The following is a 25,761-nucleotide window of genomic DNA, read 5'->3' as shown; positions in this document are numbered from 1 at the left end:
TTTAATATGAATGAAGAAGAGTTTTTCAAAATAACACATTTCCAGGTACTTTGGGAAATGCCCAGATATATTAAAAAGTTCTTTGCAGATGTGCTTAGCAGGAACTGCTTTGGAAAAAAATGACCTGTGATATGTTTCATAATTTTAGAACATAATACCCAGATGATGGAGTAAGATACTTTCATATATTTGTATTATCACAGAAAAAAAATCTCCAAAAATGTCATCTCCAAAAATGACTGTCTCTGAGACAGTCTCAGTGTTAGTCATGCTTGCCTCCTTCTTTTTCTGGAGGACATTTACCGCCCAGTCCTCCATATCATATCTTACATCAGGCTTTTTTCTCTTCCTCTATCATACACAGTTGTTTTAAATACAGAAATAAATAGATCCTTAAAAATTCCAAAATAAACATTGGTTTTAAAATTGTTTCTGATTTGTTTTTAACAGGAATGATTCAAACTTGAGACAAATTTTGGAAAATTTTCAGTATTGCCAAATAGGCTTTTTTTTTTTTTCTGATGAAAATAAGCTCCAAGTGAAAAATTTTGTCAAGATCTAATGTTTGAGTGCTCTGCCGTGTTGGACCCAAGAAGGTCAAGTGATTTGCTAAAGGTTACACACAAAGGGTTAATACTGGAGTGGAGTATGGAACCAGACACATCCTGGTTGTCCAAGTGCATGGACTTCCCTAAAATATTGCCTTTTGTTAAGTGCCTTTGCAAAGAGATGACCTGCAAAGTGTCATGGTACACTGTAGAAAGATTGGTCTCTCTTGATATGTGTTGGTGCCCTTATCACATATACCTTATTACAGGTCTTTGCGTTGTAGTTCACTGTTCAGAATTAGAAGAATAATTCATTGTTTTAATAGCTGCCCTTCAGCTAGCTATCAAGGAGATATTATTTACACAGTTCTAACCTAAACTAAGACTTTACTACCTTTAGAGTATCCAACCTCCCTATAATGCTGCTGTATATCACTTTCTGAAGGACTCAGATATAAAGCAGAATGACTTCCCACTGTAGAGACTGTTCAGTAATTCTAGTCAAAGACATACATGAAGCAGGCATAAAACAATCATTTAAGCACAGTTCATTCTACCTTACATTCACAACAGAGGTAAAACAAAATGATCAGTGTTGTCAACATAGGATGCTTGAATTCAGATAGCAAAACTCTGTTTACCTTAAAAAGCAGTGCTCCAGGGAGCTGACCATCATACTGAAATCTATGGAACATATTTTCTTCTGTGCTCTAAAAACTACACTATTTCTAGAGAAACTAATACAGGCGCTGCATTAGTTTGAGAAAGACGTCTTGATGTAAAAAGACAACAGACAACTGTTCCTATTAGAACAGCAGTTACACGCTGCCTAGATGTGAAAGTCAAATCTTACTCAAGGTCAAGGCTGCATTCCTTACAGCACTGAAAAAACACATAAGGAAAGAAAATCCTTGCCCTCAGTAGGTCCTGTTCAAAGCTGAGAGGTGAAACGAGCTGCTGGAGACTTGACAGCTCCCAAGCAAAGCACACGGGCTTACAAATTCCCACTCTTAAGGTCTTGTGCACCTGCCCACACTGCCAGGTATGAAACATAAAACTGGAGGAAAAATTGTCTTTGAAAGTGTGAGCTGGTACCACTAAAGCTAAAAGGAGATAAAGCTGAGGTGTCAGTGCACACACACAAAATGGGGGCAGTCTGTTTCTGACAGAGACTGAGATGGAAAACAGATTAAAACAACTCCTGTGGGGCTCCTGTTCAATTGATTGGAATTACTAATTTTTTCTGGTGCTCCAATACAAACCAAAAGGGGATATTAGGGTGTTCTTGAATACATACATGGTTTCCCCCCACCAGTAATAACATTTCCATTTTTAAGACTGGTGTTTGAATTGGTAGCATGCTGGGCCCAAAGCCTGAACTGTCTCCCAGGAGTGTGCAGTGCAGGAGTTCAGGCTCCAGAGGGGTCCTGGCTCTGAGCCTGACTATAATCATCTCCAGTGCTCTCTGCTAACTGGCTTGTGTGCTTAATTGAGCAGATTATCAGGCTCAGTACTCCATCTGCATGTCTCAGATCATGAATACAGCTTCTAGATACACAGGTTTGGTAAGAATCTGGCCCTTCTTAAAGTCAATAGGATTTTTACAGACTTCAGTGTGATATTTCTCACCATTTGTGGATGGCAGGACAAGTGGTTAGGGAGAAGGACTGTTATGAGAAAAAGAGAAAAAAAAAAAAAAAAAAGGAAGTTTGCTCACAGACAAGTAATGCCAGGCAACTGTCTGGGAGTTTTTTTGGTTTTTATTTTTTTGTCTCCTGGAGTGCACACTGATTTTTGTTGTCAAACAACCCTTAGCAAGTGCTATCCTGGAATTGGTAAATTCCATTAGGAGCTGTGCAACTGTTCTCCCATTTTTATCTCCAAAACGTACTCACAGTTTCTTTTAGGTGCCAAAGTACATCAAACGCCATCCACAGGATATGCCAGTTCATACTGGCAGAGAATGAGAGATTGGCATAAGGCATGATTTGGAATTACATTAAAGCTTTTGGCATGCCATTGCTTTACATTCCTCTTGCAATTAATTATGTTCAGTCCTACCAGATGTGATGTGGAGTAGACTTTAGAAGGGTAATGTTGGCTTTTAAGTTGGCATATTTATGTTAAAATTAAGGGGTTTCCTTTTTTTAAACAGGAAAAAAGAGGATTGTTTGGGCCACAAATTACGAGTAAAGAGTATTTTTCCCAATGTATGTTCTCAAATGTGTAGTCTAACAGTGTGATTAGCTACCACAGTAACACAGTTCATATTCTGTTTCTCCAACTGGATGATGAAATAATCATTAATTACCCACATGTTGGGACAGTTACCAATCCAAATGAATTTATTTAAAAGTCTGCTTTCAGTGGACGTCTCTATAGATTTTATCTGTGACTGAGTAGATCAGAAGGCAAGTGCACAAGGTTGAAGAAAGAATTTATTCTCAGCTTTCCAAAATATCCCTAATTGCTTTCTGCTTCGATCCACCAGTAACAGTTGGTCCCAAAATACAAGTGAGTGGGATCCTCAAAATGATTTCCTACCATTACTCAGCCTCTTAAAGCTAGTCACAAAACTTTCTCAACTTCGATCAGATTTTGGCCATTACTTAAAGCATTTCAGAATGATCCTAAAAGACAACTCTGAGAGCCACACACTGTAGACAGAGGTCAAATTTTGCTCTGGACTCATCCTGACAGCCACTTTTAGTTGTGTGTGCTCACAATTCATCTTAGAGAACAAAAGTCAGCAGACTGTGAAGTAAAATTTACTTCTATACTGTAAGTTAGTCTTTATGAGGACATTCGCCTGAATGTAACCTAGGCTTCAGCAGACTAGGGCCTAGGAAATTTAAGATGCCTACACTGTCCTTCTGAATCTATATCCTAACTATCATAATGAATAAGAAAGCAACTAAAATAAAGACTTTCTGGGAAAAAAATAAATAAATCTGTAAAGGCCCAAATCTTTCACAGAGACACAGAAACATCCATGCATGTGACTTTTTGACACAGAGGACAGAACTGATGCCCAAATACCAAATTTTTCCAAAGGGCTTGGCTTACAATATGAGTCCAGAAGGTTTTGTCCCTCAAACAAGATGACATTGGCTTTTGTGTTACTTTAATGAAGAAAACAAATGGTAGAGGAGGTATTATGTTTGCAAGCTCAGATTTTCCACAGACACATTCTTTAGGAGAATTACATGTTTGAGAAAAAGAAGGAAAAAAAAAAATGAAAAAAATATCAGTCAACCTAAGATAACAGTCTTAAAGTAGTAAATAATGGGATATATGCTTTCACATGAAATATTTTTCCTGGAAAATTTTACTAAATTTTACTCAAAAGCCAGTATGATTGGGAAGACTGATGTTTTTTCAAAACATAGTTGCTTCAGTCAAGTTGTTGCATGAGTAATGATTCCCAAACATATTCCAAGGTATTTAAGGTGTCTCCAAATGCAGGAGAGATCCCTCAGTCAAAATTCTACCAATTGATTCTGAAGAACCTCAGAGAATCCCACCTGGTACATACGGCACAGTTTCAAGAGCCCTAAGTCTTCACAGAGTTCATTCTAGTCATTTCAGAGAACTTATGTTTCCCTCGATAATGAAATCTGTGCTGATCAATGTGTCATCCTTACAGGAACCCATTTTCTGTTACAGTGTCCCTTGCTGCATTATTTCACATTCCTGCAATTAGTTTTCCCTTTGTTAATATCACGGTCATACAGTAACTCAAGTTGGAAGGGAGGCTTCAAGTTCAATCTCTTGCACAGAGCAGGGCTCCACCAGATGAGGCTGTTCAGGGTCTTGTCCAGCTGAGTTTCAAAACTCCTCTACAGGGACTGAAATTTCCCAGTCTGCTCCAGTGCTCAGCTGCTTTCACTGCATGGACATTTTTGTTAAATTTAGCCATAATTTCCACATGCAATAATTCACTCGCAACCATAATTTACAACCAAGCATATGTAAGCATTGTCTTCTCCTTCTCCTGTGCACCTCCAGAAGAGTTTGTCTCCGTCTTATCTGTAGCTCCCCACACTGGGTAGTTAAAGAGAGCAATTACCCTCTGTCCGGCAGGGTGCAGCTATTGAAACAGCCAGGCCTGTTGGCATTCACTGTGCGGGTTTGTTTCCATAGACACCAGCAGTTCTTACAGTGATCCCAGCAACTGCTGTAGAGTTCCCTTATTTCAAGAAGAACACCGTATTTTGAAGTTACATTAAAGCTACCAGTGCATCTAAGAAAAAGCAGCATCTGGTTCAGATACCAGATAACTACTTTGGATAACTGCTTATCAACTTTATAGAAGTCAGTAAGAGCTAGTTAATTAAAACATAGTGTGATCAGAAAACTGTATATTCATCTGATCAGAATAGCTGCCTCCCACGTCTTCACTCTGATGCTTCCACACACATTTTGAAACTAATTAAGGCGGCGCCAGATTACATGTTATTCTTAACATTCCATGTAGTATTAACACTTCAAGAAGATAATTTTCCCCTTTACGGCAAATATAAACATTGATATTTTTACCACATTTATCACAAGGAGAGCTTCTATTTCATAAAGGGAGTTATTAAAAGTACTATTTGGAGGTTTCCTTTTCACAACAAACATATGACTGAACAGAAGCATACGCATAAAAATAAACATACATGCTGACACAAGTGGGTTTTCAACATATACTGTCAAATCTGAAGATGTGCTTAATTTTTATCCTGGCCAGAAGAAGCCTTCTAAATTTTGATTTAAATAATATATATATATTATTATACTTATTTATTTATTTTCTGGTAACTAGAAAGGCTACTTGCAATTCTGTTCCTAGGTACCAAATCGGAATCTATAAGTGACTTGATTTTGCTAAGGGTAGAATATCCAATACCACCCATGGTCCCTCTCTTTTTCTGAATAACACAGCTTGTGTTATGAATGTATATGAACAAGAAAGCACAGCTAAGGCTCACAGCCTTACATTTTATGCTTTTTTTTTTTTTTAACCTCATGTTTAAAACCATGTAGCCCTCAGTATGATCTTAACGTTGGTGCAGGCTGAATGGTTGTGTGAGTTTTATAACAAAGTTTGCATCAAATGCCCTCAGAAAAATTCTTCCTTTGAAAAGTGCTTGTGCTGAGAAAATTGGGCTTTTTAGTACTTGCATGTTCCAGGAAGCTGTTTCAATGATGAATGCCCGGTGGGATCAGACATAGCAGCTATGAGTGACAAGCTTGTAGAGGGGTATCGTGAGCTGTATTAAGGCAAAGGTGGTTGAGCTTGGGATCAGCCTGTGCCTTTGAAACTCCAGCTGACAAAAAGCCAGATCTCACATCTCAAGGGGACTCCTCCTTCATCCCATCTTGCTCACAGTGTGGCTAACTGGAAAGGTGTCATATAAAGCCTACTGTACAGAGAGCTCTTCAAAGTGCAATCAGTAAAACAAGCTATTTTTATATCGACTAGAGGAGAGTGTATAAAAAGTTATAATTGAGTATAATAATTTTCCCCTTGAGTAAAATAATTTCCCCAAGTTTGTACCATAGATAGACAGCATTGACAGTATCATTGGAAAATGTCTCAAATAGTACAGAAGCTGTGGGAAGCCAGAATATATGTCATTAATTCACACCAATGTGAACTAGTAGGTTAGACTGGAGAAAAAAGCTCTGTAAGCATATAGCCTCTGATGTGAAATGAAAGTCTTCTTATGGAGTAAAAACGCTGCAGTAGCATTCAACCTATTCAAAATGAAATTTTATTCCACCACAGTGAAGCACTGCTCTTTTCCGTTTTGTTTTTTTTTTTCCCAAATGAAGAGCATTCTGGAAATCCTTATTGCAGAGATTAATGAGCTCAAGCTCTCAACTCAGCTATCCCAAACTCACAGCACTGTCTGTCTGCACCTACCCCTACACCAGTCAACTATGAAGGCATAGGTATCACTTAAGCTAAACAATTCGTAAGTGCAAAAAGGTACCTGGGAGCAGCAGGAGGTGAAACAAAAGCCATCTTCTCCCACCTGTGGAGGATTCTGGTGTGTGAGGATGTGGTGGTTTCATATTGATGAACAGATAAACTCCACAACACTGCTCTCTCACTCCCCCTCCTAAAAAGAACACAGGAACAAAATACAATGAAAAACAGAGTTGGATGATCTTTAAGGTCCCTTCCAACCCAAGCCATTCTATGATTCTATAATTATTCTGTGATACAGGCCTGCCAGTCTGACCTTGGTGCCATGAAAGGTGATGGAACAGGTTGTCTTGAATGCAATCATGCAGCATGTGAGGGACAACCTGAGGATCAGGCCCAGTCAGAATGGGTTCAATAAAAGCAAGTCCTGCCTGTCCAACCTCATCTTCTGTGATCAGGTGAAATGCCTGGTGGATGAGTGAAAGGCTGCTGATGTAGTCTGCCTAGACTTCAGCAAAGCTTTTGAAACAATCTCCCACAGTACTTTCCTGGAGAAGCTGGCAGCCCATGGCTTGGACAGGCACACTCTTTGCTGGGTTAAAAACTGGCTGGGTGGCCAGGCCCAGAGAGTGGTGGTGAACAGAGAGAAATCCAGCTGGCGACTGGTCACCAGTGGTGTTCCCCAGGGATCAGTGTTGGGGCCAATGGGATGAGGTTCAACATGGCTAAGTGCTGGGTCCTGCACTTTGGTGACAAGAAACCCATGCAGTGCTACAGGCTTGGGGCAGAGTGGCTGCAAAGCTGTGCAGAGGAAAAGGATCTGGGGGTGTTGGTCGATGTTCACCTAAACATGAGCCAGCAGTGTGCCCAGGTGGCCAAGAAGACCAACAGCATCCTGGCTTGTGTCAGGAATAGTGCAGCCAGCAGGAGCAGGGAGGTGATCGTCTCCCTGTACTCAGCTCTGGTGAGGCTGCACCTCGAGCACTGTGCTCAGCTTTGGGCCCCTCACTACAAGAAGGACATCGAGGCCCTGGAGCGTGTCCAGAGAAGGGCTACGAAGCTGGTGAAGGGCCTGGAGCACAAGTCCTGTGAGGAGCGACTGAGGGAACTGGGGGTGTTTAGTCTGGAGAAGAGGAGGCTCAGGGGAGGCCTCATTGCTCTCTACTGCTACCTGAAAGGAAGGTGTAGGAGCTGGGGGTCGGCCTCTTCTCACAGGTAACTAGTGATAGGACTAGAGGGAATGTCCTCAAGTTGCGCTAGGGGAGGTTTAGGTTGGAAATGAGGAGACATTTCTTCTCAGAAAGAGCAGTCAGGCATTGGGACGGGTTGCCCAGGGAGGTGGTGGAGTCACCGTCCCTGCAGGTGTTTAAGGAAAGGTTGGACGTGGTGCTTAGGGACATGGTTTAGTGGGTGACAGTGGTAGTTGTGTGATGGTTGGACCAGACGATCTTGAAGGTCTTTTCCAATCTTACTGATTCTATGATTCTATGAAATTTTAATTCACATAGGAACAGGAAATCATACTGTCAGCATGAAGAAGATAAAGAAGAATAAAATTACACTTCTTTCATGTTTTTATAGATATCAAATGCAGTGCATGTCAATACTACTTCAGAAGCTTTCATTCTGGTATATGGGTATTGTTCAACACCTCAGCTGGATCCTCTGTTCTGAACAGCACAGAGCCTAGGGACAGCATAGCGTTAAAATAGCTGACTCAGCTGCTGTCAGACAGGCGAACAGAAAAGTAATCCAGAAACACCACCTTACTCCCCACTCCCCAGAACACAAACAGGCAGACTGGCTTCGATACTGCCTTCAAATTTTGCTGTTGATCATAAATAAATCTGTCACTATACCTGATTCTCACCTAGAATGAACTGAGATAACAGACAATGGGCAAAACTCTATCTACAGATAGTTGAAAGTCTGTCCTTTTCTAGTTACAATGATTAGGAAATATATGTCCTCTTTCCAAAAGGGGAACACAACAAATTAAAATGTGTCCACTAACCTGACTAAAATATCATTTATTGTTAAAGTACAAGAACTTCCAAAACCACTAAAATTAAGCTCCCTTTTTGTTTTAAACAGATCTGGATGGTATTCAAAATTTTAAGCTAAACCATTTTTAAAACTAAGATCTAAAGTCACCTAGGTTCCTTTGGCAAGCGCTTGTCTCTTATTTTAGTCTGTATCCTGTTCTGGAACTAAGAAACAATGGATCTAGCCATACTGCTAAACTAGTCTTCTGATTCTGTTTTCATGAGTAGCAGCTCCACCTCTGATGAAATAGGCACGTCCATAGAAAAGGGGGAATGTTCCCTGACATAGATAGGCACTTTCATTTTCTATAAGCATATTTTGGGTTGGATTTGGCAAATCGATACTGACATCAGATTAATGAAGATCTCTACACCAGGAATAGTCCTAGGAACTGCACCAAATACTCTTCTACCTGCTAGGTGTCTACAAGCACACTAAGAAGAAAAGCAAGTAAGGAACAGTAGGAGGGAGTCAGGGAGAAAAATTCTGCTCTAGAAACATGTGTGCACTTGTGAATAGAGTACACTTTTCAAAATACTAGCATAATGCGCCAATTTGTTAGCGCCTTCTCTGAAGTGCTGTGATCAAGACATCAGTTCATTTAATCATTCATAACATACATCACCATTACCTAATCTTTGGAGGATGCGTACTCCCCTAAGAATCCCTTATTTTGTGCTATTAATTATGATGATTTTGAATGCAAGTGCAAATGACACTCCCTTTACTTTTTTTTTTTTTTTTTTTTTTTTTGGAAGCTGCCAGAAGCATTTGGTTTGGAATTGATACATATTGCTCCAATACCGATAAAACAAGGCTTTGATTTCCCTTTTTTGCTCCCTTCTCTCTATCACCAGATTACATTCCATAAATCAGGAGCAATGAAAACTGCAGGCTAGGACCTAATATTAAAAATGTAACTTGGAAGAAATACAATTTGTACCATTGTCCTTTATCTTTCAAGCAGCTAAAATGATTACTAATATTTCATAAATGAAAGGGGAAAATTAAAATGTAACCATTACAATTGGATTGGATTACAGACATAATGCTTACTAGGTAGATTCTGAGAACTCTTAAAAAGACAAGAGTCTCTGAGAGGAACTGAGCTGCATGCTCCTCTATGCCCTAATGCTACCTTTCGAAAAATATCCCCTTAAGTCATTAGATCACTTTAAAAAGTATCACAGAAACAGAGAAGACAGTATTATGGAAAGTCATAAATTTGACTTGGTTACCGAGGGACCAGAGCTTGCAGACTGTGTGTGGCCTTTTTATTTCATCACACTGCAACCCACTACAGAATGGTCTGCCTCCTCACTTATACAGTGACTTTTCCAAGACAACAACTTTTTTTTTTTTTTTTTAATCTGGCATAGATTCTGGACACTCTTCTGTTTCTCTGTAGACTAGTAGAGCAGTTGTTTCAAGCTTTTTTGGGCTAAGCCTCATGACTCCCCTTACCTCCCTACAGAATCACAGAAGGGACCTCTGAAGATCATTCAGTCCAACCCCACTGCCAAGCAGGATCACCTAGAGCACATTGCACAGGATGGCATCCAGGTGGGTTTTGAATATCTCCAGAGATGGAGACTCCACAACCTCTCTGGGCAGCCTGTTCCAGTGCTCTGGAACAGTGCCCAGAACTGGACACAGTACTCCAGATGTAGCCTCACCAGGGCTGAGTAGAGGAGCAGGATCACCTCCCTTGGCCTGCTGGCAACACTCTTCCCAATGCACCCCAGGATCCCATTGGCCTTCTTGGCCACAAGGGCACGTTGCTGACCCATGGTCAGCCTGCTGCCCACCAGGACTCCCAGGTCGCTCTCTGCAGGGGGACCCTACCTTCCATCCCAGCTACTGCCACAGCCTTCTAACTCACCCTCCTCCCTCCACAGTGTCTCTGTGCTCTCCTCACCTTCCTCTTTAATCCTGCCTCTTGTTCCAGCTGTACCAGTGGGGACCCCAACCTAACAGGCCAAGTAAAAATTATTAATTTGGGACCTGCTGTAGAGGTATCTTCCTCCAGTGCTATAGTGTTTCAAACAGTGAGTCACTATTTCAGCTAAAATCCAACACCACCAGGAAATAGTGTTCCTACAGATTCTAGCTTTTAAGATGCATCATTATTGATTTCTCTGTTGCTTCACGTTGATTCACCTCAACCGAAATGTGTATTTTTGATATAAAGTAATTCTCTGTTGTCTCCATTTCAGATCCCTAATTTGAGAAAATGTCCTGGAGTAATAAAAGGCACTTTTGAAAACCAAGGCTGTTAACAGTCAAAGAAGGTTTGGAGAGGAGTTTTGTCCTGTGGCAGTCACTATCAGTTTATCTGATGGAAAATTTTCTTTCTCCAGACAGTAGCACAGCCACGGCACAGTCCATGTCTGCAGCAGCAGGATCAACACCTGCCCTCCATGCAGTGTTCAACATAAACATTTGCAGCCCACTCACAAGCACAAGTGATCCTGTGCCTCAGCCTCCATTCTAGCCTGCTAGATTGCACTAGCTCTGACCAGAGATGCCTCTGGATCCTGACTGAGAAAAGCCAAAAGAGATATTCCAGGAAGGAATATAAGAATAAGTCTAACATGCAATGATGTTTCCCTCATATATTCCCCTACCTCTAGCTTCCTTGTCTGGACACGCTTTTTATGTCTTAAAAACCCTCACAGTGTACTTCTCAATAGCTTCTGTCTCAGACTGAACCCCCTAAACTCCTAGCATCCAGTGCAGTTTTGGTCAGTAGTGCCACACACAGGTCTCTGAAGAACTGCCTCTATCTGCTGGCTTTCGATCTACCTCATGCTAGTTTCATCTGACAGCCCTTATTCTTCTTTAACAGACATAGTGAGCAGTCATTTCCCTCTCCATTCACATCAGGGACCATTAAGGAACATTCAAGCAGACATATTTTAAAGATACAAATTAAGGAATCTGAGAATCGTTTAGAACCTAATCGCTGAACCAGTGTATTCAAACTTTTCATACATAAAGTCCTTAGGCATAAGAGATTTTTCCAAGGTCACAGAAAAGGCCAAAAGCAAGGAATTCCTTGTATTTGCCAGTGCAAGCAGGCAGGTACTCAAGCTGCAAGACCAACTTTCTCCCCTGGGTCAACAAAGAGCTCTACAACCTTGTGAAAGCTGGAAAGAATTCTCATATACAACACATCAATTCATTATGTCCCTTTTTTTTCCCCCTTTTGAAATGGCAGAAAAAGTTTTATGCAGTTTCACACACTTTAAATGAACAATGGTGATGATGAAAGAACTGCCTTTCGAGGTGCAGAGGAGATGCAATCCCACACATCTCGAAGTTGGCTGCACTTAGCCTTAAATGAGACTCTCAGGAAGGGTCTATGGATGGAGAACATTACCAAAGCCCCTGCATACTGTTTGTGAGCTTTCATTTACATTAAATAGAGATAAGTTGGCCACCTACTGTTCGTATTTGCATATCAGATGGTTTTGTCTCACATCAAGAGAAACTAAATGGTTTTAGTTTAAAACAGATGGCAAACTGTTGGCAGGAGCTTTCAGAGGCATTAAACAATTGTACAGTAAAGGAGGACTCATAGGACAGATGAAAAACAAAATAGCCAATGATAGAAAAGTGACCTGAAATGAAATTCAAGGTATAGACCATCACACAGCATGATGTTGAAAACCTTCCTACAGATCTGCATTCTGCAGCTAGCTCCTGTCTCTTTCAAGGACAGAGCAAAGCATCAGGTTGAAAGGAGATTTGCTCCTCAGAGCAACGAAAATCTACATCCAAGTCTAGATCAGAATATTTGCATGTTTCTCACAGATTATTTCAAGCAGAGTTTCCATCTCTCTTGAGCCAGGTGAGTAAACCTCTAGGTGAGACAGAACAGCTGAAACAAAACACTGTAAAATCAATTTGCAGTAATAAAAGTCTATCAAACAAGATTATACAAAAGATATTTCTGAAAAACACACTTATAAATATGTACTGTCTAGGTTCTCACCTGCAGTTCACCTGCCTGAAATCCCAATTTAGACATCTGACCACCCAGCACCAGGGAAGATACTGTTGTCTGATAACAGGCTTGGATTCATTACCCAGTGTGCAATAAGCCAAATACACACACTAGGTTGAGATATTGTTTATTTCAGAGTCATGCAAGTCTAGGTACCAGGTGGTTTTCCACAGAGCTGTCCCAAATCTGTACCTTCTCTGTTGATTTTTATACAATTCTACGTAGTCATTATCATATTAGTACATCCTACTAAACTCTAACTGGACCTAATAATAGTCTCCCTGGTAACAATACTGCTGTTGGGATGCACAGGCAGATCAGTAAGCCTGAACGTGCTGAGAGGTTACCGCAGCTGGCGAAGTTGGAAAGACTCACATTTTGTCTTGCCTCAGTGCAGATTCCTAAGCATGGGGGAGCCCATGGGACCGCGGCTGGCTCTTTGTCTGGTGCAGGAGCTGCTGCTGGGATGGGAAGCACTCCCTCAGAACAGGGACAGAGCCCAGAGGCTGTTCCTGCTGCAGGAGATGAGTCTGAAAGCTGCCACATAAATACTCTTGCTGCTTAGCAAAGGAAGCACAGGCCAAGGGCTTTTTAATGCAGTCTGGAGGAAATGAGTCAGCCAGACATGCAGAGTAATAGCTGTTATGTGGTGCTTGGATGAAGCTGGCCATACAAGCTTTTGCCACAGTGCAACCATTTCTACAATTTTGCACCATTCCTACATGCCAGTTAACTCTTTCCCTACCATCATCACCACAGACAGTCAATCACTATCCCTAATCCTCCTTCCAGCATTCATTCATATTCATCCCTTCACGATGCCCTGAATTTTTGATCCCAGGATCACACAGCCCCTTTCCCTCACACTTTCTCATAACTCTAGTGAGTCAAAAATGCTTTGCAGATGAGCCTAAGCTGAACCAAATGCTTTCAGAAAATGGTGTGTTTTTCTTAAGCGCCTTTGCTTCATGGAACAGTTCTCAACTCGGAGCTCTTTCTGGAGCCTAGCCCTCCTGTGCTCATTTATACTACACCCAGGCCTTCCCAAATTCCCAGAAAAAGAGTAATAGTTAAGTGTGATCGGTGCTTAGGTTTCCATTTTCATGTGAAAGATTGCATACCACTGGTTTAATTGATTCGGCTGTTGTTTTCACTGAATCATCAGAATAAAACTGTTACAAATCACCTAAAATAGCACTTAGAAAAAAGTTGACATACAACATTTTTGCATCCTTTTGTATCCAGGACAAGTTGGCAGGATTGCTAGATATACATGTACTACACTGCTGAATCTTTCATTTTTAATACAAAAAATGCTTCAGTCCAAAAATTTTTTTTTAATCTCACCTCAATGTTCTTGCTCTCACTTTTTTCATTCAGTCCTTTCCAGCACATACTACTGCTTATCTCTGCATCTCCAATATCCTACTGCTGGAAGTCATTCCACGTAGTAAAAGATCTTTTTTCCTTTGTTCAGAAAGGCTGACATTAGTTAAAATATATACGTGTTCTTACAGGCCATTAGAAAATCAGCACACAACCATAAAACCTTCCAATATAGTAAAAAAAAAAAAAAAAAAAAAAAAAAAAAAAAGAGTAATAAAAACAAGTACCCCTCCTGGAGGGGTACATTACCATGGATTGGAATGATACAGAGAAGATTAGCATGGCCCCTGCGCAAGGATGACATGCAAGTTCGTGAAGTGATCCATATATTTTAATTTTTATATTTATCTGCTTGAGGGTAGGAAGGCTCTGCAGGAGGATCTGGATAGGCTGGACCGATGGGCTGAGGCCAACCGTATGAAGTTCAACAAGGACAAGTGCCGGGTCCTGCACCTGGGGCAAAACAACCCCAAGCAGCGCTACAGGCTGGGAGATGAGTGGTTGGAAAGCTGCCTGGCAGAGAAGGACCTGGGAGTATTGGTTGATAGTCGGCTGAATATGAGCCAGCAGTGTGCTCAGGTGGCCAAGAAGGCCAACAGCATCCTGGCTTGTATCAGAAACAGTGTGGCCAGCAGCGCTAGGGAAGTGATTGTCCCCCTATACTCAGCCCTGGTGAGGCTGCACCTCGAGTACTGTGTTCAGCTTTGGGCCCCTCACTACAAGACGGACATCGAGGTGCTCGAGCGAGCCCAGAGAAGGGCAACGAAGCTGGTGAGGAGTCTGGAGAACAAGTCTTACGAGGAGCGGCTGAGGGAGCTGGGGTTGTTCAGCCTGGAGAAGAGGAGGTTCAGGGGCGACCTCATCGCTCTCTACAGATACCTTAAAGGAGGCTGCAGCGAGGTGGGGGTTGGTCTGTTCTTCTACGTGCCTGGTGACAGGACGAGGGGGAATGGGCTAAAGTTGTGCCAGGGGAGGTTTAGGTTGGATATTAGGAAGAACTTCTTTACTGAAAGGGTTGTTAGGCATTGGAATGGGCTGCTCAGGGAAGTGGTTGAGTCACCATCCCTGGAGGTCTTTAAAAGACGTTTAGATGTAGAGCTTAGTGATATGGTTTAGTGGAGGACTTGTTAGTGTTAGGTCAGAGGTTGGACTAGGTGATCTTGGAGGTCTCTTCCAACCTAAATGATTCTGTGATTCTGTGACATTCACGTTTTGGCAGCAGAACAGAATCTTGAGGGACGTGGTGCCCAGAGTGAAACCTTTTGCTTCATTATTTGTTCAATTAATATTAAAGTTAACACCCCTGAATATGACAATGAACTTAATGAAGTACATGCTAAACATATATGACTATAGTACTTGACTCTTCACCCAAATCATGATAACTGTCACCCCAGGGGAGGAACAGGTAATAGCCTTTTATATCCTTTTTAGGATATATGCTTTTTAGGATATAAAAGAGTGCTAGGAGTTAGTGTAAAAAGTTAGGGTGTTAGGGAAAAAAAAAGTTAGAGTGAAGGAAAAAAAAGAGACAGGGATGCCTTCTTGGTAAACTCTGCACCTTCACCCTTTGGTGAAGAATTTCCAGGACAACATTTTGCTAGCACTATTATGATATATTAGCGCTATTGCAGTAAGTATATTTATCAATGGCAATTCCAAATCTGTTATATCTGATGCCTAATTAAATAGGTTCAACTCCATGAAACTGTCTCAGTGAAAGTCCCTGACAGGACTCTGAAGCAGGCAAATGTTTGACTCTTATAAGCCCCCTTTAACATTCAGGCAACACTTCAGGCCTATTGGATTTTATAGCAAAAAAGAATAAAGTTAAACATGCTCTTCCTTTAAGGAATACAACTGATTTGGAAAGTATTCTCTAGATATTGTCCTTTATCTTTCAGTTATTCACTTTGCTGTATCTGTTTTACAAAAAGGGTGAAGAAAGATGCAATGAAGAGCAAAACCTGGAGAAACTTACCTGTGTGCGGCTTTTACATTGCTATAAGAGTGAAATCATCTCTCAAGGAAGGGTTTACAGGCAGCCCCAGCCGTGTTTAAAAGGAGGCATGGAGATGAAAGTAGGGAATAGAAATAGCTGGAATCTAACAGCTTGTAGGTCCTGTCAGCATTTATTAGCCATAAAGAAGATGTGATAATTTAAGAGGATGCAGAGCGAAAAGCACCTCTATTTTCTGGATTATAGTCTTTGTTAAAATACCTGACTATAGTGTAGAGCAATAGGAGTTGAGGTAGGACTCTGAAAAGACTCTGACAGTTCTACCTTCTCATACTTTGTTGAAATAAAATGTAGAGAAAAGTGATAAGACACAGAAGACACATAATTTATCTTGAGGTCATCAACTCCAACTAAACAGCAATCACTTAAGAAGCACATTACATGTACTCTCATAAATGAGAGTATAAAGCTGGCATGTGAACTTTCCACTGCTGCAAAATTTACTCATCTGTTGATGCACCAGAGAGACAGTCACTCTGAGTGCTTAAACTGCAAATTTTACTCGACCGCAAAGTTATAGAAAATACACACAAGACCCCTGTGGTGAAAAAACTTATTAATGGGTAATTGTCAGCAACAGTTTTGTTTTTGTTGGTTTTTTTAACCTGGGAATTGACCTTGAGCTTTCTAGTGTATGAAAGAGCTCACCGTTCCCATTTAGCTGCTCTCCCTGTAACTCACAGGGCCATGGTCTGAAGACCCTACAGGCTGGTAATGGTAAGGAAGTAAAAATGAGTAGCTGATCTAAAACAAAAGTTTCATGGCCGACCAAAATTACTTCTGACTGGTTCTAGAAAAAAACAAATGGGATAAACCTGAGCAGAAACATTCTCCACCTGACCACAAAGAAGAACATTTAAAAAATAAAATATATATATATAAAAAATAAAATTAACAACAACAACAAAACACACACACGAAAAAACAGAGCATAGAATTTTCCTTTCTGGAATTATTTTACACCTAAGAAAATACTCCTGAATCATGCAACAAGCAATGGATTTACAATCAGAGCCTTGTTCCTGTCACATGGTCATCAGCATCAAGACAGGATCTTGATGGGTCATGCGAGAGCACCACAGTGCTCCTCATCATCTGAGGGGACCTGATCTGCCATTTCACCTGTGGGTACAGGCTATTGGAACAAAAATAATCATGTTCATGCTGGATCAGTTAATTTTGTTGTGTGACTGCTGCATTTCTGGTCCGAGGAGGAGGGTTTTCATGTACTTTAGCCATTAGCTAAACCTTCAGCTGAGTTTTGATGCAGCTTTGCTGGCCGAGGAGGCAATTATAAACAGCCTGCTCCTATTTCTTTCTCACTTACCATCAGCAGAAATCTCCACCCCCTTGTATGAGCCTCCCTTCAGACACGAGCTGCTCAAGGAAGCACCCTGCTCACATGGCACAGCCAAAGCTGAAAGATTATGTTTGCCCACAGCCTTATACTTTGGCAAAACATGAACATAAGGGACCACATCATCAGCTACTGTGGACAAGCTGTTGAGGATCTCCTCCCATCTCCACAGAGAACTGGGAGCCAGGCAGTCTTTTGTGGCTGTTTCAGCTGCTTAACACAGCATTGCTGCATCCATGCAATTTCCTGCCACTGATAGTAAAATCACAAGAGTTGCTTAAAACTTCTAATCAGCAACATAGTAATGGTATTAAAATGGTGATGATAGTGAGGGATGTGAGATTTTTTTCCCTCCTTTCACAATCTAGTTCCTGCTTTTAGACATTACTCCATGAAGAACTACAGTCTTTCCTTTTACTTTTGTGGGACATATTCAGCTGCAGAGTTATTTCTACTTCTCACAGATGAGGTTTGAGAAAAAATTCTCCACTGACAGTGGTGAACTGGTGAAGAGTCCAGACATTTTATGCTGCTCAAACCTCAGAAGCCAAATGGATTGCTGAGGGCCACAGAGTCACTTCTGCTCTCCGAGACCCAAACAGTCCCACATGTAACAGGGGATTGTTTCTTTTCTTTGTGAAGCAGCTTGAAAGACACAAACAGAATCTACAAAAGCCTTGGCAGAGCAATTATAAGATATAATAATTTGAAAGCATGTCTGATGTACAGTAGTTTTATATCAGTGGCTAATTGTACACGAGCTGAGTGCATTCAAGGAAGAGCTTATTGTTCCTCTAAGTGGTTTGAAAGTAGCAGCAGGAAAAATATTTTCCAGGGCTGGATATGCTGAGTACAGAGTAACACAACAGAGCTTGGACCCACCTGTGAACCATGGGCCTTCTTTTAATGGGAACAAGTGAACAGACTGTCATTAAAAGCTGGAAACTCCTGGATTTTGAAGGGTTGGTTGGTTTGTTTTGGGCAAATATATTTCTACAGAGAACTCAGCTGGCCTCTGTCACAGTATGGGACTGAAAAGAAGTTCTCTCTACTATGAAGATGTTCAGAAGTTTTTGAACTTAATACTGTTAATGATTAGAAACATTTAGGCAAGCTTTCAATATAACCGTGGGCTGTCTGAAATCAGCAAAGATTCTATTTAAAAGAAAGACGGGTGAAGCATTTTGGAAAAAAATAAAATAAAATAAAATTGAAAGTCTGCAAGATTATTATCCAATGATTTAGGTAACAACTGACTCTACCAGCAGTCTTATTATCTGGTACTTTCTTCATACAGTAAACATTGTTGTCTAGGATCCTGATTCCCAGTGAAGTAGAAGTGCCAATTTTGCTCCATTCACCTGGGTAATCGTTGGCTGCTTCAGAAGCCCATTTCCAGGTAGATACTCCTGATCAGGTCCTGACAACACTCAAGGTGTGCATCATCTGGCCAGATGCTATGGGAAGTAAGAGAGGTTTGAGGCACCGACCTCCAGGTCAAGGCCAACATGGTGCAGTACACCAAAAAGTCATTCCCACCCAGCTGGCTATGACATTTTACAAGTGAAAATAAAAGATAAGAACAAATGAAAAGATGCCAAGAAGAACAGACAAATCTGAAAGCAGAAAATGCTGATAAAATCTGACTTTTTGGCACAGATTACAAGTTTGTTACAAGTAACAAATCTTTCTCTGTTCAGGGCTCTGTTCAACAAGAGAAATAAGGTAGCATGAGCAATGCTCTGGTTCTTTCTGTAATTTGTTCACTAGTTCAGGCAGAGAAAAGGAATAATTCGAAGCATATCACAGGTAGAAAATTCCTTCTCATTTGTTCAGACCGATGAATGGACCATACAAATATGAGCTTTTCTTACTCCAGTAACAACTGAAGCAAGAACACAACCTTACTGGACTAATGTAGAGCAATTATAGGAAATAAGGTTTCTTTTAGAAATGAGAATTCCAAACTGGAAGAAATTAAATTGTTTAGGAGAGGTTCAACAAGATGTCTTTAAGAAAAAGTAGATAAAGAAGAAGCAGTGGTTTGCAAGAGCTGTTGGAAAGTAATTAAGATATTTGTGTTGATATCCTCAAGGCGTAGATGTCTGCAAATAATCTAAATCGGCAATCTACTTTAAGGAAATTGTACTAAAAGGGACTTGCTTGTATTTTTATTTTTTTGTTTATCTTGCTTTCTTGCTCTGTCATACGTAATCTTTCTCTCTCTCTCTCTCTCTTTCTCTCTTCCCCTTTTCTTTCTTCTTTTCTTTTCTTCTTTTTCTTTTTTCTTTTTTCCTTTCCTTTCCTTTCCTTTTCCTCTTTTTTCCTCTTTTTTCTCCTCTCCTCTTCCTTCCCTTCCCTTCCCTTCCCTTCCCTTCCCTTCCCTTCCCTTCCCTTCCCTTCCCTTCCCTTCCCTTCCCTTCCCTTCCCTTCCCTTCCCTTCCCTTCCCTTCCCTTCCCTTCCCTTCCCTTCCCTTCCCTTCCCTTCCCTTCCCTCCCCTTCCCTTCTCTTCCCACAGTAAATACAAATACTTTTAAAAGCTGGGAAATGTAACTTTAGAGCACAAGCATGAGCACCAATAATAGTTGTAGTTCTTCAATACTCCACCCTCACCCCTCTTGTCTTTTTCTCATGTTAATTCCTGTCCAGGAAAGTTCCTCTAAATAAAAATTTACCCAATGCTATTTTCTGGCAGAACAACAAAGCCTAAAAAGAAGGAAAACCACAAGCAATATAACAATACTAATCTTGAAGAATAAAACTCTTATCACATCAAGTTTCCATTAAGTTGACCTGAAATCATAGTTTGAAAACAGCAAGAGAAATATTAAATAGTGTCATCATGCTGTATTTCTTAACCCTCTGCTACATTTATAGCTTCTTATGTCCTCAGATTAGGACTACAGTAGGACAATTCTTTTCACAGGTAGCCAACTTAGCCTTACGTTAGTAAAGACTACAGTGGCTTCCAGATTTCTTCATACAAACAATGATGACAACAAAGCTGTTCGCATCTTTGCTGCAAACATCTCCTTCTTTGTTGAAGGAATGTTGAAGGAATAGCAACAAGAAAAGAATACTTGTTTTGTCTCAATTTGCTTCTTTCCAAGCTAGTACAATTTTAAGCGGCACAGAAGCAACTACTACTCTTAGTTATTGACTGCCAAGGCTCCTTGGGACCTTCCTAGGAAAGCCTCATGATCAACAGAAACTACTGTTCTTCACTGTTGTCACCAAATGATTTACAAGATGAACATCTTCTACATCTATCAATTGTGTACCCATCTCTCGCACTTGGAGCCTCAAAATGGTCTCAACATCACCAAAAAAATAATAACGCTCCTACTGGCAGTGTTTATCAGTTAAATCTAAACCTTCTGACAACTCAGAGAAGAAGCTGATTTACTTCAAGTATCTAATTTTTATCCCTTTCACTACCAACTCAGTGGCTTATATTTATACTTTTTCATGACCTTATCCCCATTCTTGTCGCAGCAGGGCCACCTGGCAGTGAACAGGACCACCAGGACGAACTTTTTCATAACGTTGACTGAGTCAAACATATAACATGTTTTTAGAAAGTTTTTCCTCTGTGTACTGATGTGTTTGGTTTTTTTTTTTTTTTTTTTTTTTTAGCTAGGTACAGAATTTGACACATGGGTTGAATCTGCCAGAAAAACTGATGTGCAGCCAACAAAATGCGGTGGTGTTTTATTGGTTTATTGTTTGAGTTTTCAAATCTTTAGCTTTTCAAGGAAAAAAAAATCATGTGACAGGTGGAATAGGTATGAAGGACATGAGACACAAAAAAAACACAAAAGGTGAAAAGCTAAACCAGCATTGCCAGTTGCCACAGATTTACTGCATGCCTACCAACATTTATAGGTTTTATGAATCCCTGAAGTGTCCCTCAAATAACCTGTCAGTTTTCTTTCTTGGATGGGTTTATGAATTTGTTTTAAGTGCACACTTCTAGCCATATTTAAAATAGGAATTCTAAGTACTAGACTCAAAAGACTTATAAGAATATGATGTAACTCTCAAAGACCTTTCATAGCCTAAACGTTATGTTTTTCAGCAAATAGCATAATTTCAAAGGTGTCACTGTTGTTGGATCAACAGTGTAGCATAAAGTTATATGGTTTTAGAGAAACAGCCTGACATAACTTCTTCACCTGATTCCTTAGAAACTGATTTTACTCACTGAAAAAAATAAACTTCAGATTCTGGGGAAATATAAATGCATCAACAAGGAACACTTTTAGATCACTGTGACAAGTTTTCACTGAAGTCGAAGTGCTATTTTTGGAATGTATTGTATAGATCATGCTCATCTTGCTTACTTCTTTAAACTTCTGGATTGCACATTCTTAAGCCAAATTATTTTGCTTCTTTGAAATAAACTGAAATTCTAAGGACTTCCTTAGTATTTCATATGAAGAAAAAAATATACAAACTGACAGTATATTTATGTTCTTTAAGCCATCAGTTACACTCTTCCTCAGATACTGTATTTAGGTGTGACATAGGAATCTAGATGATAGACTCAATGCACCCTTCCATTCTGCATTTAGTCTCAAATGAGTTTCCCCACTAATCTGTGATTAATCTGTGTATCTCTTGTCTGCACACAAGATATTAACTCCCTAAATTCAGATTCTGCTACCTTTCATCAGGAGATAGATTGTTTGGATTTACGTGATCCCATGGAAAGCCATGAGTCCCAGTGTACCTCAGTCTAAGGGAGGATTAGAATTCGTCCCCTGGTCCCTGCAACTGCACTGACAGTGCTAGCTGCAAGCAGATGTTCCAGAACTGAGGGAATGTGTGCTTCCTTCAACCCTTCAGAGCTGTGTTTGTGGTGAAAGAGCACCTGAGCTGAAAGAGCACCTGTTGTGCTGTGAGATGAAGAACATCATCCTGTAAATTCATTAAAATTATCCTGTGAATTGATTAAAACCTTGATGCTTTATACACATTCTGACTATAGCACTTTCCAATTCCCTGCCCTTCATATTCTCTTTTTCCTTCCACGTTGAGCTTCTGTCACTGTCCTTAGAGAGAGGGCTGAGGCAAAAAAAAAATCACTCAACCTGCATAGCATATTAAACTACCCTTGATATTTGTCCCATCGTTACAGCAACAAGGTACAGAAAAATAATAATGTCAATGTTCTGTAAGGGAAACAGAAGAGTAGCCATAGTAGTTCAGATAACAGGTTAGTCTGAACCAGTACAGTGTCTTTAAGGCAAACACAGAACAACCTTTCCTTATTTGTGCAATCCCAACTTCTGTTATTGTTCTGAGGCAGACCCTTAGATGATCATACTCATGGGCACTGGGTGTGCTATATATCATTCTGCATGGATTTATTCTTGAGCTGTCCTTCAAGGAGTTCCACAGGTTAACTATCTGTTATGCAATATAAGTTGCTCCCTTTCATTCATCTTTAAGTTACTATATATTGCTATTTCCTTAGAGGTTTTAGATCTTCCTTCACTTAAAAAGTGACCAACTTCTCCCCACCCTCTTTCATAATTTTATGCAGTTGCATTAGATCATCTCTTCCAACAGGATAATTAAAACAAAGGCTCTGCAAAGGTCTATTTAGAAATGCTGTTGCTTATCATAGTCATGTCATATCACATGAACAGATGGGACCGGTATGTTCAAATTACATATCAGGAAAAGTTGTGATGAATTTTAGATGCAACTGACAAAATCATATGAAGGCGGGGTGAACTGGCAGAGAAGTTCAGTAAAGGTCTGTTGAAGGGACAAGACACCAGAAGGAATATACACAGTGACGGCATGTTGTTCAAAAGAGCCCAAATAGTCTCTTACACTTACAGCTGTGAAAAATAAAAAGCACAGAAAATTATACTGAAACCATTTAAATGCATGAAGATAGTATCGAGGTTGAATTCTCTGAGGGAATCCTGTTCACTTCTGATTATCTACTGGGAGAAAACAAAAAAGAGAGAGAGAGATGGAAGAGATTCTGCAAAGAGGAACTAAAACAGCCATAGGCCCATCAAGACATGGACAGTCTGATAGAGGAAATAAACCAACAAGGAAGACATGGAAAAGTGTAGAAGGTGTTTGCTGCCCAAGAATGTTTTTGAGAAGATGAACTGTAATCTTCCTAATGTAAAAAAAAAAAAAAAAAAAAAAGAGATTCAGTGAACTAGAAACGTAAAAAAGAAATAAAAAGAAAATCCAAGAAATAACACCTAATTAGAACGGTAGAACATGGTATATTTCTCAAAACCTAATATAACAAACTGATAAAATCAGTATCAATATTTAATGATTGTGGCTCTAAGTCTTTTTTTTAAAAGACTTGCCAAGCAAAAGCCTTCCCCACTCCATTTTACCACAAGTTAGACATTTCTATCGAGAGCACGTAGGCTTATATCAGAGTTGATTTTAATTCTTAATGGTCTTAGGGATCTGTGGAGGTCTCAGTCAATTGGAAGCTGACAAATATTGTTCCAATTTTCAAGGAAAGCAAGAAAGAAGACCTTGGTAATTAACGGCCTCTCAGTCTCACTTTTGTGCTTGGTAAAATAATGGAGAAGATTTTTCTGAGAGTTACTGAAACAAACTTGAAAGACATCACAGTTACTGATTACATTGCCAACACAGTCTCACTGAGGCAATCAGCTCCGGGGTAGACACGTTCTGCAGAGGAGCAGGGATGGCAGTGTGCAGGGGTTCCCTGCACTGAGGCCACTCAAGGCAGCCAAGGGAGCTGCCAGGAGCCAGCAGCCCTCATGAGGGCAGCTGAGGAGGTGCGGGTGGAGCCAGGAGCACCCCCTCTTCTCGTACAAAGGCAGCCCCAGGGGGACCTTGAGCGACCAGGAGTGCAGCAACAGAACGGAGCAACTCTGTGCCATGCCTGCAAGAAAGGCAGTGGGGTGATACAACCCAAATAATGGTGGACCCCCTCTGCCCTGTAGATGCTGGACAGAGGGAGGGGACTTGGGACATGAAAAGGAATGGAAACAGGTCCCTGCTCGGCATTGCAGGCAAGCCCCCTCCTAACCCACCTAACCACCTCCCCAGGTGCCCTTACACAACAGGTTTGAGGCCCTGGAGCTCGAGGGATGAGTAGGTGAGGATGTGGGAGAACGTCCACTCAGCAGACTGTCTGGGGCAAGGAAGTCGACTCCACACATCAAGACTTCCTCCACCAAGAAGGGTAATGATCGTAGGCAACTCCCTTCTAAGGGGAACAGAGGGCCCCATACGTTGGCCAGACCCTACTCATAGGGAAGTCTGCTGCCTCCCTGGGGCCTGGGTCAGTGACATTATCAGGAAACGTCATGGCCTTGTTCGCCCCTACGATCATTAACCCTTAGTGATAATTCAAGCTGGCAGAAATGAAACAACTGAGAGAAGTCTGAAAGCTATCGAAAAGGACTTCAGGGGATTGGGGCAGTTACTGGACAGAGTGGGTGCGCGGGTGGTGTTTTCCTCTATCCCTTCAGTGGTGGGGAGGGATAACTGAAAGGACGTGGAAAGCCCAGCTGATCAATACATGGCTGAGAGGCTGGCGCCATCACAGGAATTATTGTTTTCTCCAGCTACCTGAAAGGAATCACAGAATCCTGTGAAGGAAGTTGTGGGGAACTGGGTGTCAGCCTTTTCTCACAGGTAACTAGCGATAGGACAAGACAGAATGGCCTCAAGTATCACCAGGGGAGGTTCAGGTTGGAAATGAGGAGACATTTCTTCTCAGAAAGAGCAGTCAGGCACTGGGACGGGTTGCCCAGGGAGGTGGTGGAGTCACCGTCCCTGGGAGTGTTTAAGGAGAGGTTGGACATGGTGCTTAGGGACACGGTTTAGTGGGTGACATTGGTGGTAAGGGGATGGTTGGATCTTGGAGGTCTCTTACAACCTTAATGATTCTCCGTGATTATAGCCAATACGGGTTCACAAGGTGAAAGTCCTGTTCAATGAACTTAATTTCCTTTTATGACAAGTTTGCCTATCTAGTTGACTAAGGGAAGAGAGTAGATGGAATCTTTCATGATTTCAACAAACCTTTTGATACTATTTCTCACAGTATCCTTCTAGACTGAATATTCATCATACAGCTAGACAAGTTCATAATATAATAGGTGAACAATTGCTCTTCACTGAGAGCATGGTTGGGCATTGGAACAGGCTCCCTGGGAAAGTGGTCACAGCACCAATCCTGCCTGATTAAGAAGTGTTTGGACAATGCATTCAAAAACATGGTTTGATTTTTGTGTGGTTCTGTGTGGATTTGGTATATATATTTGATTATCAAGTTGAACTTGATAATCTTTGCGGGTCCATTACAACTTGGGTTATTGTAAGATTCTATGATTATCTTTCTCCTTAGGAGTTCTTGAAAATATTTAATTATTTACTTCAGGACACATGAAACTGTTCATCTCTGGACATCTGAACTGAAATCTTGTCTCTAAAATAAGGTCTGATCTTAG

At 40.8% G+C, this 25,761-nt stretch overlaps 1 protein-coding gene and 1 long non-coding RNA gene across 18 annotated transcripts in view; one reads left to right on the top strand and one right to left on the bottom strand.

The window, feature by feature from the left end:
• LOC308195067 (uncharacterized protein) overlaps positions 1-25,761 on the top strand; it is a 1,623,621-nt gene that overhangs the window by 1,248,668 nt on the left and 349,192 nt on the right. The window lies entirely within an intron of this gene.
• LOC308195081 lies at positions 1,247-13,379 on the bottom strand. The gene is made up of 3 exons (XR_013951249.1): positions 12,896-13,379; positions 6,530-6,658; positions 1,247-4,737 (listed from the first exon to the last, which is right to left on the bottom strand). It is a non-coding gene; the product is annotated as an uncharacterized lncRNA (long non-coding RNA).

This window comes from Anser brachyrhynchus, assembly GCF_964034855.1.
Source record: "Anser brachyrhynchus genome assembly, chromosome: 4".
Lineage (NCBI taxonomy): Eukaryota > Metazoa > Chordata > Aves > Anseriformes > Anatidae > Anser > Anser brachyrhynchus.
The sequence above is the reverse complement of the archived record's forward strand: the minus strand, read 5'-3'. Positions and strand labels throughout refer to the sequence as shown.